At 48.1% G+C, this 20,060-nt stretch overlaps 1 protein-coding gene across 6 annotated transcripts in view; it reads left to right on the top strand.

The window, feature by feature from the left end:
* NACC2 (NACC family member 2) overlaps positions 1-20,060 on the top strand; it is a 388,129-nt gene that overhangs the window by 327,383 nt on the left and 40,686 nt on the right. The gene's annotated exons all lie outside the window — the stretch shown is intronic.

The following is a 20,060-nucleotide window of genomic DNA, read 5'->3' as shown; positions in this document are numbered from 1 at the left end:
CGCCATCATGTGTATTTCACAACGTTAAAGATGTTTTCACACTTACAATACACAATGTCAAGAATTACATCTATACCAGTTATTCATGGATGGAATCCAACTTTTCTGTGACAAAAATGTATGACACCACAATACAAATACCCAAAGTGCTGTCCTACATTAGCATATAATAAGTATGTAATAGAGGATATTACATCATGACAATAATAAACGGACTAGTCAGGTCTTCATTAATTCTTGCTGCTTTCAAAATAGCAATTTATTGTGCAATGAGTATGGTCATTCACTTTCACCCTTTTAACTCAAACTACTGCATAAACTCGAACACACCCATTAACATACCCACTCAGTCTCACTCGCCTTAACTTCCATTTTACAAACCTACACATACCCATCAAACGGCTCACTAAGTCTCATTCACGTCTACTTCCCTCCTTACAAATGCTTACACAAACTTCAGCATACCCACTTTGTCTAATTCACCTTTACGTTACACATTACAAACTCCTACCCATCAGTCTACTCACTCTGTGTCATTCACCTCTGCTTTCCACCATTCAAGGGTAATGGCTTGGGCAGTAGTTAAGGTTTAAGTGATATCTTAACTGTGGAATTTTTTGTCCCCTTCAGTCCACTGCTCTCGCTCAGTCACACCCAATATTAACCCATTTATTGTCCTCTCAGTGTAACATGCTCTAAGGAATTGTGGTGGGTTTTCAGTCTGTTCCTCCCCCAAGTGCAAACATATGCTCCATTTGTCTCTCCTCTAAAGTGAAAATATGTTGCACTCCAATGAACTATTTTCAGATGTCAGCAAACAAAGATGCATTATAGAATTCCTTCTTATCATGCTAAAGCTTTGGGCAGTAGAACTGTGTATGCCTCTCTTAATTAGATAGTCCCTTTTAACTAAGGCAGGAACAAGATTAGTAAAATTAAGCAAAAGCATGAACCATTACCAGGTAGCCCAGTTAGACCACAGTGTGGCTAACCCCTCCAGAGTTGACTTTTCTCGAATTCCGCAAGAAACATATCCTGGAGGGGCATTGTGCTCAGAGACTGCCATAGATGGAAGGTATCTATGGCACTTCAGGAAACAAGGAAGGAGTGCATAAGAGGTCATTAGCTTCTTTCCTCTACCTTCTGTCATAACATTGTCCTGAATTTCACGGCCTTTCCCCTTACCCTTGAATGTCTGAACTTATAGGTTTTCTTAGCAGTGTGATTGTAGTGGGCACAGTATTAAACCTGTCCATGACAGCTTAGTTGGGGGTTTGACTATAAATATATATATATATATATATATATATATATATATATAGAGAGAGAGAGAGAGAAGTCATGGGGACCTTTTCTATTGCCTACAACAGTAAAGTAATATGGATGTTTTTCTGGTGTCTTCGGTCCCTTGTGCCAGGCTTGATTTAAAACCAAATCACAGGTGATGTCGCCCTCAGCTGAGCTTCTATTCCATCTTTTTGTGTCACATTTTGGGTTAAATTCCCAGGCAGTGCCAGTGTCAAAATCTGAAAATATTTCTCATTTGCAGCCCATGAGGAATGTTTGATCTGGTGCTACTTTAAGACGCATGATTCAACAGACTATGCTATTTAAATGCCTTACTTCTAATTACATGTTCGGGATTGAGCACAGAGCCATATGCATAATCTAATGTTTCATATGTATTTTTTTGGATCTTAGCTTTGAAGGGATGTCCTCTTTTGAGCTGAGCTTTTTCTTTTATCATAGTAATTCCTATGCCAAGCCATAAAAAGTCAGAGGTATAGCTAACGTTTGTAGCCAATCCTGTATTTCAAATTATTACCAGGCCAATTTTCTGAAATTTATAGTCTGTTTTTGTTGCATAATGCATTGCTGCTTTTTTGTGGCTTTATATCACAAAACATTGATATTGTTTGCTAAAGTGTCTCTGTACCATGTGTTTGAATCTACCAAACCTATGAATATCTAGGACAAAGGATCTTTAAAATGTTTCTTGCATGACAATTTGGGATCCTATTTTTGGATCTAGCTTGTGGATCCCAGCGAATTTCCTCGCCTAATGCAGAGGATCGACCGGCCATTAAGATTGGGGTCGTCGTCCTCAATCCTTAGATCCTTTATTTGCTCAACTGCATACTGCTCCTTTCCTCTGTGCTTCTCCAAAACCTGTATCAGCAGCAAATTGATTTCAGTATCATGGTACTGTAAGGTGTTCCTAATGCTGTTTATGAACCATGCAAGGAACACCATAGCAATTATCATTATGCACTTATGCACTCTGACTGCACATTTTCAGCAGTGCCCGGCAAATATTCCGCCTGACTCTACACAGTTCCTTCACACCTTGTGCTGCACTGCCTAAGCAATGTCCATCCTCAACATTGTGCAGTTATCTCTGAGCACCCTCCGTAATGCGTATTTATAGATGTTTTTGTATGCATCCTTTGCCATGCCCTATGCACACCAAGCCATGGAAACCTTCTGCACATTCCCAAGTGCCATCTGTATCTTGGCAGCTCTCTGCACCCTCGTCGATACTCGGAGCCCGCATCCATGCTACGTACCTGCTCTGATCCTTCTCTGCAGAGAGAAGGAATCTGGATACATATTGCAGATTGTAGCAGTGCAAGGGAGAACCTATGAAGAAGGAAAAGCAATAGCCCGAAGCTTTGTTGAAAGCTCTACGCTGCTACTTCCGTCCAGTGTTTGTGAGCACATCATGATTACTGACTGCTTGACACACTGCAAATTTCTCCCCTATAACGAATCAAGTAATGGACCGTTGCAAGGATTTGTGAGCAGTACACAACACGGATTTTCTTTAAGCATGGGCGTAAAATCCGTTCCGCTCGCGGATTTTGCGGATTTTCGGTAAATTCGCAATCCGCGAGATTCGCGAATTTCCCGCAAAATCCGCGAACGGAAATCCGCGAATGGGGATTGGGTCAAAAGTTCAAGCTGACTTTTGTAACTCTTTGAGAATGGCGCCAGCAAGCTGCCAGAGCCATTCTAGAATAGTTACAAAAGTCAGCTTCAACAGGAAGCTCTAATAGATAAAGTAAAGCAGGTGCTGCTCAAATTCAGTTACACAATCATTAATCACCCCCAAACTTGGGGTGATTAATGATTGTGTAACTTAATTTGACCTTCAACTGGAGCAACTGCTTTACTTTATCTATTAGTGCTTCCTGTTGAAGCTATTTCTAGCTATTTTAGAATGGCGCTGGCAGCTTGCCGGCGCCATTCTAAGTGGGGCTGAGGGCAGAAGGGCACAAAAGTGGGACAGAGGGCAGAAGGGGACAAAAAATGAGTAGGGCAGAAGGGCACAGAAACCAGTGGCACAGAGGGCAGATGGGCATAAAAACAAGAAGGTGGCAGTGATTAAGCAAAAAAAACAGCGAAATTGCAAAGCGCCTCGCGAACACCCGCGAACACTCAAAGCGCCTTGCGAACACTCGCGAACACGCAAAAAAAAAAGATTTGCGTGAATTCGCGGATTGCCAATTGGCAAATCTGCAAATTCGCGAATTGCCAATTCGCAAAATTCGCCCATGCTTAATTTTTTTACCCAAGTTGGATGATGCAATGTTCTTTCTGTCAACCAAGGTAGATATTTAAATACTTTATTGCATGATTAATTCAAACCATATGTCTTATCAACACAAATTGAAAGTAGAAGTATGCTGCTGGGCTTCCTAAAAGAGGTGCAGCAGGGAGCCCAACTCACAAACAAGGAGCCCTGAGCTCCAAGGCTACTACTTATTTCAAGACCCGCCTAGATCTACATTGGTTAAACTAGTAGTAAACCTCAGGGAATCAGTACCTCCTGCTTTTTAGGTTTCGTCTGCACAGAGCATGCGCTGTGCTTGTGAAATCTATTGTATTCAATATAAGTGTTAAAAAGGGCTTACTTCCATCCCCCTTGCTTTTCATTGGTCCCTGTGCTTGCCACTTACTTTTCCTCCATTTCTATTGGTTGCATCATACTGTTTCCTGTTCTTTGTGTCGTTCCTCCTGAGCTTTTCTTGGCATTGTCCCACTTTCAGCCAATCAGCCCCTTGGAATTCTATGCAACCCAGTAGGATTTGTTGAGGTGATGACAATGGTCCTATCTTAGGCTGCCTTATAAATTACGAGCCTCGCCTGCTCGCAGAGGACAAATAGAATATGTTCAGTCATGGGATTGGTTCTCATGGGATCACCCGTTTAAAAAAGCAAAAACGGACAAAGAATGCTCGGCTGAATCTATGGACTGCTCACGTAAGTAGCTGCTTGGTTCCCCCTTTAGACATGTTATTTTATTATGATCACTTTTTTGAACTTCTCAGTCTAATTGCAGTTAAGATCACAATGCAGACAAATCAGTTACTCAAAAGGGGTACTGTTACTGCAAGCCATTTCAAGCATTGCTCATTTATACATTCGTCACCAAAAAGTGAAACCACCAGTTCCCTCATTCTTACCGCTTTTGACATTCACAGGTGTGCCTCAATCTCTTTGTCTCTCGCCAACATCTGGCTGCACACATTTACAGTGTGATTTTAAATTTTGTAAATCTCACATTTTTTGTTGTTGCAGCTACTTTTTTGTTTTATTCAAGGTCTATTTTTTAGTCCCTGTATTTTTGTAGCTGTCGTTTCAGAACATAATTCCTTTTTATTGAACCATCGCTGTGCTGTTTTTTCACTCTCTCCATGGTGTCAAACTTCCTGCACCTCTCAAGCATCCCCTCCTACCCACCCGCCCCCCAAGTGGAACCCCCCCCCCCCACCCTTTCACCTAGCGCAAACTAGACCCGAAGGCAACCTGGTGCAGCCCTGTCCAGATACTGTATACTGAAAATACATGTTTTTACATTTACAAACATGTTTTTTAATCTGCACAGGGAATCCCAGAAAGTTCTTATTGATTTGTTAAAGGCGCTTGCATCACACCGGACCAATATTTAAACCTCTAGGTGAGTTGATCCTTGAACGCAAGCCATCAGCTGCTTGGTGGTTACATGTCAGCACTGTGATTTGCCTTTTATTTTACACCTTCTGTCCCTGAGTTGGCTCAATGGACTGTATCATGAGCACACCAAAAGATCAAACAGAGGCGCCTTTTTTTTTAGATTTCATGTATCCAGTGACCTTTTCAAGTGCTGGCCAGCAAGGTTCAAGAGGGTGGTTCTTTTGTGCCAATGGGAGTGTAGAGGCTGGAAGTGAGTCAGTACCGTATGCTGCTCTTGGTGTATGAAGGCCTGTAGATTTGGTGGAGGCAGGCAGTCATGGAAGGATGACAATACATAATAATGCATGGATTTTAGTCAAATGTACTTATTTTGCAGTTTTATAGGACGCGAATTCCACTAGAATGCATTGGAGTGTTTTACATGAGCACCTGTTACATTACATAAAGACACATTAATTTTTTTGTAGGCGAGGTGTGATAAAGAGGTTTGGCCAGAATCACAGGATGTCAAGCCAACACAGAGACTGAAACCTGGTTCCACAGCTCCAAAGTCACCGCTCTGTCCATTACACTACATCCTCTCCCCAATTGTTTAATGTGCTTTCCGAGGCAGAGTCTAGAGTACAGCATTCCCTCCTAACAGAAGCTTACCCAGCAGCTATCCTCTTAATTTGAGGAAAAACGTAAAGATATTCATGTAAAATGGCTTTAAGCAAAGAGTTCTCCCAGTTGTAATTTTATTAGATACTTCAATTTTTTTTGTTTTTAAAGGACGTACTTGAACTCCTTCATTGATTTGATACCAACCCCTACTCCCTCTATTGCTTAACCCTCCCAGCCTCCCCGATGTTCTTTTTTGTTTTGCACCTTCCCCGTGGTTTCACCCACCCCTCATGCGCTCCTCCTACATACTCTTCAATGTCTTTCCCTCCCTCCTCCCTCATGTTGTTTGACCCATCCAACCCCCTGCTGTATTTCACACGTTGCACAGCAGCGTGGGCTGCTATGCAACAGGACGTAAAGTAAGACATTAAAAAAAGCTCAATTATGCAATCAATGCTGGGCACATCATAGTTCTTGTTTTTTAGGTCTCGCCTGACCTAGCGCATGCGTTTCTCTGGCGAGACATTTAGTGGCTACCATGGCCAGCCTGGCCAGCCTAGAGCTACAGTGCATGTGCATGGGCGCGCGCTTAGGAGCAGAGACGCCAAATGGCAAACCTAGTCATACTCATTAAGCGCCTGAGATCACTTTCGCCCGCGATCACTCGAACAGCGCCCCTTTGATATTCTCGTACAAAGAACATCTAAGAACATGTTGTGTTAATGCTTTGCTGCACCCATTTGACTTACAATGTGCTTTCTCTTTCCACAAACTTGATGTTTGTGTTCCTTTATTTTGAGATGCTTTTAGTATTACTGCCACACACACACCCATACAAACAACCACAACCAACTACATGCACAACCACATGCACAACCACACGCACAACCACACACACACCACACCCACACATACAACCACACACACACAACCAAACAACCCCACACACAACCACACGCACAACCACACGCACAACCACACGCACAACCACACGCACAACCACACGCACAACCACACGCACAACCACATGCACAACCACATGCAACCACACGCACACGACCACCACATAACCACTCACAAACACACAAACACACACAACCACACACACACGCAACCACACACACACAACCACACACACGCGCACAACCACACACACGCACAACCACACGCACAACCACACACACACGCACAACCACACACACGCACAACCACACACACGCACAACCACACACATGCACAACCACACACACGCACAACCACACACACGCACAACCACACACACAACCACACACACACAACCACACACACACAACCACACACACGCACAACCACACACACGCACAACCACACACACGCACAACCACACACACGCACAACCACACACACAACCAACCACGACCACAACACACCCGACCACAACACACCCGACCACAACACACCCAACCACAACACACCCAACCACAACACACCCAACCACAACACACCCATCCACAGACACATCCACAACCGCTCCCAACCACACATCCACACTCACCACCACACCCAAAACCGCACCCACACACAACCGCACACACAACCACACAATCACACACAACCCCACACACAACCACACACAATCCCACACACACAACCACACACAATCCCACACACACAACCACACACAACCCCACACACACAACCCCACACACACAACCCCACACACACACAACCACACACACACACAACCACCCACACACAACCACCCACACACAACCACACACACACAACCACACACAGATACACAACCACACACAACCACACACAACCACACACACGCAACCACACACATATCACACACAACCACACACATACCACACACCACACACACATACCACACACACATACCACACACACATACCACACACACATACCACACACACAACCACACATACAACCACACACTCAATGTTTGTGTTCCTTTATTTTGAGATGCTTTTAGTATTACTGTCACACACACAACCACACAAACATGCACAGCCACGCGCCCGACCACACGCCCAACCACGCGCCCAACCACGCGCCCGACCACGCGCCCGACCACACGCCCGACCACACACACAACCACACACACCACACCCACACACAACCACACACAGCCACACACAACCACACACAGCCACACACAACCAAACAACCCCACACACAACCACAACCACAACCACATGCACAACCACATGCACAACCACACGCACAACCACATGCACAACCACAACCACATGCACAACCACATGCAACCACACGCACACGACCACCACACAACCACTCACAAACACACAACCACACACACACAACCACACACACGCACAACCACACAAACGCACAACCACACACAACCAACCACACACACAACCACACACACAACCACACACACACAACCACACACACACACAACCACACACACACACAACCACACACACACACAACCACACACACAACCACACACACAACTGCACACACAACCGCAACACACCCGGCAACAACACACCCAACCACAACACACCCAACCACAGACACACCCACAACCGCTCCCAACCACACATCCACACTCACCACCACACCCAAAACCGCACCCACACACAACCGCACACACAATCACACACACACACAACCACACCCAACCCCACACACATACCACACACAAATACACATACCACATACACATACCACACACAACCAGACACACACGCACAACCAAACACCCACACACAACCAGACACACACACACACACACAACCACACACACACATGCAACCACACATGCAACCACACACGCAACCACAACACCCACAACCACAACACACACATCCACAGACACACCCACAATCGCTCCCAACCACACATCCACACTCACCACCACACCCAAAACCGCACCCACACAACCACACAAAACTGCACACACAACCAGAACCGCACACACAACCACACACATACCAAACACACATACCACACACACATACCACACACATACCACACACACACCACACACACACACCACACATACACCACACACACATACCACACACACATACCACACACACATACCACACACATACAACCACACATACAACCACACAACCACAAACTCAATGTTTGTGTTCCTTTATTTTGAGATGCTTTTAGTATTACTGTCACACACACAACCACACAAACATGCACAGCCATGCGCCCGACCACGTGCCCGACCACGCGCCCAACCACGTGCCCGACCATGCGCCCGACCACACACACACAACCACACACACACACAACCACACACACACAACCACACACACACAACCGCACACTTACCACACACACAACCACACACACATACATACCACGCACACACAACCACACAAACAACCACACACCCACACACAACCACACACACACACATACATACCACACACACAACCACACCCAAGCGCACACACACAAGCGCACACACACAAGCGAACACACACAAGTGCAACACACCCAACCGCAACACACTCGACCACAACACACCCGCCCACACCACACACAACCACAACACACACAACCACAACACACACATCCACACACACCCACAATCGCTCCCAACCACACATCCACACTCACCACCACACCCAAAACCGCACCCACACAACCACACAAAACTGCACACACAACCACAACCGCACACACAACCGCACACACAACCGCACACACAACCGCACACACACACACACACACACACACACACACACAACCACAACCACACACAACCACACACAACCACACACACAACCACACACACAACCACACACACAACCACACACACAACCACACACACAACCACACACACAACCACACACACAACCACACACACAACCACACACACACACCCACACACAACCACACACACCACCACACACACACAACCACCCACACAACCACCCACACACAACCACCCACACACAACCACCCACAACCCCACACACACATACCACACACACACACACCACACACACACATACCACACACACATACCACACACAACCCCACACACAACCACACACACAACCACACACACAACCACACACACAACCACACACACAACCACACACAACCACCCACAACCACACACAACCACACACAACCCCCCACACACACACATACCACACACAACCACACACACACACAACCACACACACACACAACCACACAAACTCAACCATACACACAACCACACACATACCACACACATATCACACACAACCACACACACACATACCACACACACAACCACACTCACATATGCAACCACACATGCAGCCACACATACAACCACACACTCGATGTTTGTGTTCCTTTATTTTGAGATGCTTTTAGTATTACTGTCACACACACAACCACACAAACATGCACAGCCACGCGCACAACCACACACAACCACACACACACAACCACACACTTACAACCACACACTTACAACCACACACACAACCACACACACATACATACCACGCACACACACCCACACACACACCCACACACACACCCACACACACAGTACCACACACACCACACACACACACCCACCCACACACCCACACAGACAACCACACACAACCACACACATACATACCACACACATACATACCACACACATACATACCACACACATACATACCACACACATACATACCACACACATACATACCACACACATACATACCACACACATACATACATACCACACACATACATACATACCACACACATACATACATACCACACACATACATACATACCACACACATACATACCACACACATACATACCACACACACACAAGCGCACACACAAGCTCCAAGCAAACACACAAGCGCACACACACAAGCACACACAACCACACACAACCACACCCACACAACCACACCCACACAACCAACCACACATCCATACACACAACCGTTCCCAACCACTCATCCACACACACCACCACACCCAAAACCGCACCCACACACAACGGCACACACAACCACAACCGCACACACAACCACACACACAACGGCACACACAACCACACACACAACTGTACACACAAGTACACACAACCACACACACACACAAACACACACACAACCACACACACAACCACACACACAAACACACACACAACCACACACACACAATCTCACACACACACACAATCTCACACAACCACACAGACACACACTCCACAGACACACACAACTCCACAGACACACACAACTCCACAGACACACACAACTGCACAGACACACACAACTCCACAGACACACACAACTCCACAGACACACACAACTCCACAGACACACACAACTCCACAGACACACACAACTCCACAGACACACACAACTCCACAGACACACACAACTCCACAGACACACACAACTCCACAGACACACACAACTCCACAGACACACACAACTCCACAGACAACTCCACGCACACACAACTCCACGCACACACAACCACACACAACCACACAGACACACAACTCCACACACACAACTCCACACACAACTCCACACACACACACAACTCCACACACAACTCCACACACACAACTCCACACACACAACTCCACACACACAACTCCACACACACACACCTCTCCACACACACACCTCTCCACACACACACCTCTCCACACACACACCTCTCCACACACACACCTCTCCACACACACACCTCTCCACACACACACCTCTCCACACACACACCTCCACCCACACACAACTCCACCCACACACAACTCCACACACACACAACTCCACACACACACAAGTCCACACACACACACAACTTCACACACACAACTCCACACACACAACTCCACACACACACAACTCCACACACACACAAGTCCACGCACACACAACTCCACGCACACACAACCACCCACAACCACACAGACACACAACTCCACACACACACACACAACTCCACACACACACACACAACTCCACACACACACACACAACTCCACACACACACACACAACTCCACACACACACACACACAACTCCACACACACACACACAACTCCACACACACAACTCCACACACACAACTCCACACACACCTCTCCACACACACCTCTCCACACACACACACCTCTCCACACACACCTCTCCACACACACCTCTCCACACACACACCTCCACCCACACACACCTCCACCCACACACAACTCCACCCACACACAACTCCACACACACACAAGTCCACACACACACACAACTTCACCCACACACACACACAACTCCACACATACACAACTCCACACACACACAACTCCACACACACACAACTCCACACACAAACTCCACACACACACAACTCCACGCACACACAACTCCACGCACACACAACTCCACGCACACACAACTCCACGCGCACACAACTCCACGCACACACAACCACACACAACCACACACAACTCCACACACACACAACTCCACACACACACAACTCCACACACACACAACTCCACACACACACAACTCCACACACACACAACTCCACACACACACAACTCCACACACACACAACTCCACACACACACAACTCCACGCACCCACAACTCCACGCACCCACAACTCCACGCACCCACAACTCCACGCACCCACAACTCCACGCACCCACAACTCCACGCACCCACAACTCCACGCACCCACAACTCCACGCACCCACAACTCCACGCACACACAACCACACACAACCACACACAACCACACACAACCACACACAACCACACACACACACAACTCCACACACACACAACTCCACACACACACACAACTCCACACACACACACAACTCCACACACACACACAACTCCACACACACACAACTCCACGCACCCACAACTCCACGCACACACAACCACACACAACTCCACGCACACACAACTCCACGCACACACAACCACACACAACTCCACGCACACACAACTCCACGCACACACAACTCCACACACACACACAACTCCACACACACACACCTCCACACACACACAACTCCACACACACACAACTCCACGCACACACAACTCCACGCACCCACAACTCCACGCACACACAACCACACACAACTCCACGCACACACAACTCCACGCACACACAACTCCACACACACACAACTCCACACACACACAACTCCACACACACACAACTCCACACACACACAACTCCACACACACACAACTCCACACACACACAACTCCACACACACACAACTCCACACACACACAACTCCACACACACACAACTCCACACACAACTTCACACACACACACAACTCCACACCACACACACAGCCACACATCCACACACACACACACAACCGCTCCCCACCACGCATCCACACACCACCACACCCAAAACCGCAACCACACACAACCGCACAAACCACCGCGCCCACACACCACCGTGCCCACACACCACCGTGCCCACACACCACCGCGCCCACACACCACCGCGCCCACACACCACCGCGCCCACACACCACCGCGCCCACACACCACCGCGCCCACACACCACCGCGCCCCCACACCACCGCGCCCACACACCACCGCGCCCACACACAACTCCACAGACACACACAACTCCACAGACACACACAACTCCACAGACACACACAACTCCACAGACACACACAACTCCACAGACACACACAACTCCACAGACACACACAACTCCACACACACACAACTCCACACACACACAACTCCACACACACACAACTCCACACACACACAACTCCACACACACAACTCCACACACACAACTCCACACACACACACACAACTCCACACACACACAACTCCACACACACACAACTCCACACACACAACTCCACACACACACAACTCCACACACACACAACTCCACACACACACAACTCCACACACACAACTCCACAGACACACACAACTCCACAGACACACACAACTCCACAGACACACACAACTCCACAGACACACACAACTCCACAGACACACACAACTCCACAGACACACACAACTCCACAGACACACACAACTCCACAGACACACACAACTCCACAGACACACACAACTCCACAGGCACACACAACTCCACAGACACACACAACCACACACAACCACACACAACTCCACACACAACTCCACAGACACACAACTCCACAGACACACAATTCCACACACACACAACTCCACACACACAACTCCACACACACAACTCCACACACACACACACACAACTCCACACACACACAAGTCCACACACACACACAACTTCACACACACACACAACTTCACACACACACACAACTCCACACACACACACACAACTCCACACACACACAAGTCCACACACACACACAACTTCACACACACACAACTCCACACACACACAACTCCACGCACACACAACTCCACGCACCCACAACCACACACACACAACTCCACACACACACACACAACTCCACACACACACACAACTCCACGCACACACAACTCCACGCACACACAACTCCACGCACACACAACTCCACGCACACACAACTCCACGCACACACAACTCCACGCACACACAACTCCACGCACACACAACTCCACGCACACACAACTCCACGCACACACACACACAACTCCACACACACACAACTCCACGCACACACAACTCCACACACACACACACAACTCCACACACACACACACAACTCCACACACACAACTCCACACACACACACACAACTCCACACACACACACAACTCCACGCACACACAACTCCACGCACACACAACTCCACGCACACACAACTCCACGCACACACAACTCCACGCACACACAACTTCACACCACACACACAGCCACACATCCACACACACACACAACCGCTCCCCACCACGCATCCACACACCACCACACCCAAAACCGCAACCACACACAACCGCACAAACCACCGCGCCCACACACCACCGCGCCCACACACCACCGCGCCCACACACCACCGCGCCCACACACCACCGCGCCCACACACCACCGCGCCCTTACACCACCGCGCCCTTACACCACCGCGCCCTTACACCACCGCGCCCACACACCACCGCGCCCACACACCACCGCGCCCACACACCACCGCGCCCACACACCACCGCGCCCACACACAACTCCACAGACACACACAACTCCACAGACACACACAACTCCACAGACACACACAACTCCACAGACACACACAACTCCACAGACACACACAACTCCACAGACACACAACTCCACAGACACACAACTCCACAGACACACAACTCCACACACACAACTCCACACACACAACTCCACACACACACACAACTCCACACACACACACAACTCCACACACACACAGACAACTCCACACACACACAAGTCCACACACACACACAACTTCACACACACACACACACAACTCCACACACACACAACTCCACACACACACAAGTCCACACACACACACAATTTCACACACACACACACACAACTCCACACACACACAACTCCACGCACCCACAACTCCACGCACCCACAACTCCACGCACACACAACCACACACACACAACTCCACGCACACACAACTCCACACACACACACACAACTCCACACACACACAACTCCACACACACAACTCCACACACACAACTCCACACACACACAACTCCACACACACACACACAACTCCACACACACACACACAACTCCACACACACACACACAACTCCACACACACACACACGACTCCACACACACACACACAACTCCACGCACACACAACTCCACGCACACACAACTCCACGCACACACAACTCCACGCACACACAACTCCACGCACACACAACTCCACGCACACACAACTCCACGCACACACAACTCCACGCACACACAACTCCACGCACACACAACTCCACGCACACACAACCACACACATACATACCACACACATACATACCACACACATACATACCACACACATACATACCACACACATACATACCACACACATACATACCACACACATACATACCACACACACACAAGCGCACACACAAGCGCACACACAAGCTCCAAGCAAACACACAAGCGCACACACAAGCACACACAACCACACCCACACAACCAACCACACATCCATACACACAAACGTTCCCAACCACACATCCACACACACCACCACACCCAAAACCGCACCCACACACAACCGCACACACAACCACAACGGCACACACAACGGCACACACAACCACACACACAACCACACACACACAACCACACACACGCACACACCACACCCACACAACCACACACACGCAACCACACACACACAATCTCACACAACCACACAGACACACAACCCCACAGACACACAACCCCACAGACACACAACCCCACAGACACACAACCCCACAGACACACAACCCCACAGACACACACAACCCCACAGACACACAACCCCACAGACACACACAACTCCACAGACACACACAACCCCACAGACACACACAACTCCACAGACACACACAACTCCACAGACACACACAACTCCACAGACACACACAACTCCACAGACACACACAACTCCACAGACACACACAACTCCACAGACACACACAACTCCACAGACACACACAACTCCACAGACGCACACAACTCCACAGACGCACACAACTCCACAGACGCACACAACTCCACAGACGCACACAACTCCACAGACGCACACATCTCCACAGACGCACACAACTCCACAGACGCACACAACTCCACAGACACACACAACTCCACAGACACACACAACTCCACAGACACACACAACTCCACACACACACAACTCCACACACACACAACTCCACAGACACACACAACTCCACAGACACACACAACTCCACAGACACACACAACTCCACAGACACACACAACGCCACACACACACAACTCCACGCACACACAACTCCACGCACACACAACCACACAACTCCACACACACAACTCCACACACACACACAACTCCACACACACACACAACTCCACACACACACACAACTCCACACACACACAACTCCACACACACACAACTCCACGCACACACAACCACACACAACCACACAGACACACAACTCCACACACAACTCCGCACACACACAACTCCACACACACACACAACTCCACACACAACTCCACACACACACACAACTCCACACGCACACACAACTCCACGCACACACAACTCCACACACACACACACACACACACACAACCACACATCCACACCTCCACACATCCACACACAACCGCTCCCCACCACGCATCCACACACACCACCACACCCAAAACCGCACCCACACCCAAAACCGCACCCACACACCACCGCACCCACACACCACCGCACCCACCCACCACCGCGCCCACACACCACCGCACCCACCCACCACCGCGCCCACACACCACCGCGCCCACACACCACCGCGCCCACACACCACCGCGCCCACACACCACCGCGCCCACACACCACCGCGCCCACACACCACCGCACACACCACCGCGCCCACACACCACCACACACACCACCGCACACACCACCGCACACACCACCGCACACACCACCGCACACACCACCGCACACACCACCGCACACACCACCGCACACACAACACACACACACAACCACACCCCCACGTACAACCACACACCCACATACAACCACACCCCCACATACAACCACACACACACACACACAACCACACCAAGCATTGGCATAGCCAATAGGTCTCACCTTTGGGACCTTATAAGTGTTTATCCACGCAACAGTTGATGTGGTTGCACCAAGGATATTGTGCTGTACAACTAAATACTTATAAGGTCCCAAAAGCGAGACCTATTGGCTATGCAAATGCTTGTTTTACTTTAAGCCATGTTACTCAGCAGCTCATATGTTGCTGTGCAACATGTAAGAAAAACATTAACAAAGCTAATAGATTTCACATAGGCGAACCTATTGGCTCTGCCAATGCTTGTTCTTCTATACTGGCCAGCTATTTGGCTAGTAAATCATCAGAATGTCTTGTCTGTGACCCCTCAGATCTGAAAGTTTAAACTCTACTTTTAATCACGCTTTGGATGAGATCCGGATGAATTGGACACAAAAAAGCATCACCAACAATTTATATTGTTTACACCAGACCTAAAAATGTAACCAATAAACCTCTTACCTGCAGCTGGTCATCAATATCTTGATCAGCTCTCTGTGTACAATACACTGATTAAATATATGAATAAAACATATTCCATCAAACTGGTCTTTGATTACCTTTTTCCCTTTGTCAACTTCCTTGTGCTCTAAATCCTCACTAATGTAGTCCATAATCGCTCTTCCTGCTTTTAAACATAAGTTAAGGTAAGGGTTGAAATAGATGCGGGATACTGGATTTTCCTAATGATTTAGCAAACTGCGCATCCATAAATTGTGTCCGTCCATCCACACTTTGTGCCAACCATTGTTCGCTACTGGTGCTCCACAGGACAGTCCCCGGCCTTGTTAATGAACATTTCATAATATCTAATGAGACACTTTACTTTAATCTTCATTTGTTTAACACATTTCTTTAACATTGCTCTTTGGACCCTACCGACCTGGCTAACATTCGACCTATTAACTTATTGTCCTACCTTTGGAATCCCTGGGACAAGCAGTACAAGTCCTTTCAAAGATGCTTCCAGGTCGGTATAAGTACAGAGTGTGCGAAACTCTTGGACCTGGATGTCCTGAGCATGGAAATGGATGGTGCCCGGTGATGAGCACTGATTTTTGCTGTTGCTTTCGAGCAGGAATTTTCAAAGATGATTTTAACTCTTCCAAGTTTAATGAAGCGCGAAGTTAACAACGTTTTTTAAAAAAATGCACCTTTGGTGGATACTTGCGGGAGGTGGAATTAATTTCAGGTGCCGCTCAGTCCCATTAGCTGTAGTGAGAAGACCTCTGCTGCTCAATAACTGCTTACTCTGATTCCCTGCTTCCGTAAGTCCCGGCTTTCTAGGGGGGTGAACGAGGTGAGGTTGCCAAGCAGTGGTGTTTAACTGCTGTCACTTAAGACTAAGGTAAGGCCAGAACACTAGCCATTCGCTTTAGCCACATACCATCCATCACCTGTGGAAATGGAAAAAGACCTGGATATGCTATTTTAAGCTTGTGATGTACCAATGTTGGTCCAGGAGGAATAGTCATTCCAGATTTCCAGTATATTGGCATAACACACAATGGCTATAAAAATTACTTCGAGGTTATCCTAAAGTTCTGGCATAGATCCAGCCCTCCTGAACCTCCCTTGCACAGCCCTGCCTTTAAACCCTACGAGTCCTTCGAAAAAGCATAGATAGAAAATTGTGATCAATGCCATACAGCTAGAATTTGGGAATTAAGATACATTCTCAGAAAGACAAAACAGAAATTATGCTTATGTTAAAAAAAGAGATATGTCCGAAAACAAAGAGCGCGAGCAAAAGCTGCAAATAAATGTGGCCAGACGTAAAACAAACATGATTGATATTAAATACCTGCCACCAGTAACATTATTTATCCAAATGACCAGGAGTTAAGAAAGTGGTTGGTGGCAAGGTTTTGAAACACTGTCGGAGAATGTTGTGTCCTTGTATACCTTTTAACACTCTAAATTCACCTTTTTTGCTTTCATAAATTTTGTATTAGAAGAGCTGTCTGCATGAGCCCATTAGCTAGCCCTGGTTACTACTTATTGATGCCCGCGGCTCTGAGACCGCATAAATAATCCACCTTCCCTCTCTTCAGTGCCACTGACACTGGCAGGACGACGGCTATTCAGCGGCTGGCTTCGCCGCTGATGCTCAGTCATTTTTACTTCAGCAGATGTTTCTGCCAATAAACCCTTTATGAGTTGTTTCCCTTTTTCCCAGGAACATATGCCAGTGTATTTCAAAAACCAATAACCCATGTGTGCTGGGGAAAGCACGTCGATCCTGCCAAAATAACCAGCACAATGCCTTCTGCTGTTTAGGAAACAGTGCAGATGAGGTAAAGGTGTCAAGTGCTGTGCCCTCAGCCCTTTCCTTGCACGTGTTCTTTTCTTATGTCTTTTTAGCTCACAGTTTGTGCTCCATGATGAGAAAAGGATTGGACATTGAGGCAGATTTTACCCCTTTAGCTTTAGGTCACTTTGGGTGTGTAATATGATGTTGTGAAGTCCTTTTTAGGTCTCGCCTGAGCCAGCACATGCGTTTCTCTGGCAAGACATTTAGTAAGCCCCTTTTGGAAGTGCTTCCAAAGCGGCCTAGCGGCCACCAGTTTGCGCTCATGCGCACAAGCACGCATGCCCCGTTTTCTTTCACTTTCGTGCCGTAAAGGCGTGTGCCGCGATTATAACAAAAGTAAAGAAATAGACAAAATCTTCTATTTCTTGACTTTTGCTATAATCGCTTCACCCA

Source organism: Lissotriton vulgaris, chromosome 5 (genome assembly GCF_964263255.1).
Source record: "Lissotriton vulgaris chromosome 5, aLisVul1.2, whole genome shotgun sequence".
NCBI lineage: Eukaryota > Metazoa > Chordata > Amphibia > Caudata > Salamandridae > Lissotriton > Lissotriton vulgaris.
The sequence above is the reverse complement of the archived record's forward strand: the minus strand, read 5'-3'. Positions and strand labels throughout refer to the sequence as shown.